Consider the following 3297-nt stretch of genomic DNA (forward strand, 5'->3'; position numbering starts at 1 on the left):
GTGGGTGTTCAGTATGAGGTAAATTCTAGAACTAATCTCAACACAGCTGACAAAGAACTGCATGAGCAGAGGCCCCAGTATTTGAAAATGAGTAAGTTTTGTAATAACTCGTGTGAATGAAACTATGTCTCAGACCTCCTCTTCCTAAAATAACTTGTAAATATTTATCACGTTAATTATCGAAGGGGATCTTGAACTACCTGAGGATAAGGTATATACCTTCTATAAATTCTGTATATCTGCTCTCCAGCATCACTAACATGGTGCAAGCAGGATATGAGTAGTTGGATTTGGATGTTTTATATTAATGTCTTTAAGAGAACTGTAAAACTGCAGGTACTGAGTGGGATGGTAGAGAAAGTTAATATAAAAAGATAGGTAAAAATAAAAGGAAAAAGGAAAAAGTTGAGGAGAGAGAGATTGGGAGGAGACAGAGAAAGAGGGAGAGGGAGAGAGGGATGAGAGAGAGAGAGAGAGAAAGAGAGAGAGAGAATGAATAGTGGAGGAAACGAATGTCTTTAGAAAGCATACTTCTTAGTAGAACATTGATATTCCCAGGCATGTCAGGAAATGAATCTACCCACTTGATAATGGCTGGAAATTGGTATCTTAAGACATAGATCTTTCTTTCTACATATCTATATTATATCAGATCGATGTAGCTTACATCCTCACAGTAAAAGGAAATAGAATTTTAATAAAAGCTGATTGTGTGACTAATATTCTTGAATTGTAGCGCATAAAAAAACCTTCATGCAGGAAATGAAAGATAAAAAAAATAACCAAGATTCTTACTTTCAGTAGGAGAATGAAATGTAAAATGATTATAGAAAATAGATCATTTTCAAATTAGTATTCTGCACTTTGGGGGAAAGGAATAGTTTTCTCCTACATAAATTATGTGGGAACATATTTCAAAAACCCAATCTTATTCGAAGCAATGAACATTTCAAAAAGTAAATTAATATCTTCAAGGGAATGAAATATACTATGTTAGGGGAGCCAACTGTGGTGCCACAGTAATTATGGCTTTAACAACAATTCTGTGCAAAGCTTAATTCTAAAACTTTTTTTTTCTTACTCTCCTAGCCTGTTGATTACAGAACTTAGTGTCTATCCAAGGCTTTGAATACAAAACTGACCTGTTTTTTCCTTCTTCAAGTGAAACTCCTTCATAACTATATGACTTTCTAACTTTTTCAAAGGGAATATGTATGGTTCCAGATTTCTCTCATTTCAACTTTTGTTCCTTATAAATATGAGAATATCATAGGATGATTTAATTTCAGAATTTAACTTTTGAATCATGTTGCAGGAGCCATATTACAATGGGGAAATAGCCCATAAATATTTAAAAAGCACTAATCTTGAAGTGAGAAGTCTTATGTTAGCTTAGCCACTTATTAGTTTTGATTGCCTCAAGTCAATCACTTCATATGCAAGAGTCTATATTATTATTATTTATTTAATCTGTAAAATGAGAACAATGAATTGATGACCTCTAAGATCTCTTTGGGCTCTAACATTACTCCAGGTTAGAGTTAAGATTAAACTAAATTTAAAATAGATATCTCTTGACTCTCAGTTTGATTCCTTCACAGATACTACATTTATGATTTTTGGTTTGTTTCCTTTTGCCTTTCACTTTATTAATCTTTCACTTTATTAATCTTATTTTATTATGGTAAGAACACAACATAAGGTCTGATCTAATAAATGATTATGTGTATAATACATTATTGTTTACTATAGGTATGGTGTTGTAGAGAAGATCTGTAGAATGCATTTATCTTGCTTCAGTGAAACATTATGCCAATTTATTAGTAACTCCCTATTTTCTCCAACCCCCCAAACCCTGGAAACCACAAGTCCACTCTTTGATTCCATGAATTTGACTATTTTAGATATTGCATATAAGTGGAATTATGAAATATTTGTCTTGCTGTGAGTGGCTTATTTCATTCAGCATAATTTCTTTAAGGTCCACCCCTGTTGTCACGTATTACAGAATTTCCATCTCTTTTTTAATGCTGAAAAATATTCTATTGTATATATACCACATTTTCTTTATCTGTATATCCACCAATGAGTATTTAGGTTGTTTTCCCTTCTTGGCAATTGTGAATAGTGCTACTATGAACATGGCGGCGCTAATACCTCTTTGAGATCTTGATTTCAGTTCTTTTGGATAAATATCCAGAAATCGGATGCTGGATCATATGGTAGAGAAAACGTATCTATTCAGAATACACTTCTGGGCATATGAGATATATTAAAATATGGAAGGAAAATAATGTCCATTTGTGATACTTTTCTGTATCTATCTTAGTGTCTATCCAAGGCTTTGAATACAAAGCTGACCTGTTTTTTCCTTCTTCAAGTGAAACTCCTTCATAACTATATGACTTTCTAACTTTTTCAAAGGGAATATGTATGGTTCCAGATTTCTCTCATTTCAACTTTTGTTCCTTATAAATATGAGAATATTCATTAGGAAACCATACAGAGACAGTGAGACATGTATCTAACCAAAATTCATATTTTTATATCCCCATCAGCTTCTAACTATGTGCTTGACTTGACTTCTTTTTAATATGACCAAATTAACATTTTGATGAGGCATAAAATATTCCAACATAATCTCATTTACAAAAATAAGACCCAATGCTATACGCATTTGGTGACTATTACACATGAATTTTTTTCCTCTGGATCAAAGATGGAAAGTCATTCTGGAAACAGGAGTGTTTGATTAGAATATAGCAATGCTTTAGTTTAGTGTAATGAGTATCCTAATGAGTTTCTAGTTAACTACTTGTAGAATTATTTTGCAAATGTGTTTTGGCTAAATGACCTCAAGCCTAAAGTTATACATTTTGTGAAATCCACTAGAAAATGCATCATTATTACCATAATTATATTTATTTATGTCTTCTACACGAATAAGTAAAATAGACTATCTCTAGTTCTCACCAACAGACTTTTAATATGCTAATACCCTCTGTCAAAATGTAGCAAGCAAGAAGCATGTGCTTTGCAAGCAGAAGGACCTAGGTTGGAATCTCATGTCTGTGCTTCAAAGTTATAGTGATCCTGGGAAAGTTACTGAATGTCTCTAAGCCTCAGTTTCCTCGTCTGTAAAATAGGACTAATAGCACTTCTTTCATAAGACTGTGTGTATTGATATATATATATGTGTGTGTGTATTGATTATATATGTGTGTGTGTGTGTGTGTGTGTGTGTGTGTGTGTGTGTGTGTGTTGTGTGCGTATGTGTGAAATTGTATAAAATTATGA

The sequence above is a fragment of the Pteropus vampyrus genome, unplaced genomic scaffold, assembly GCF_000151845.1.
Source record: "Pteropus vampyrus isolate Shadow unplaced genomic scaffold, Pvam_2.0 Scaffold17, whole genome shotgun sequence".
Taxonomy (NCBI): Eukaryota; Metazoa; Chordata; class Mammalia; order Chiroptera; family Pteropodidae; genus Pteropus; species Pteropus vampyrus.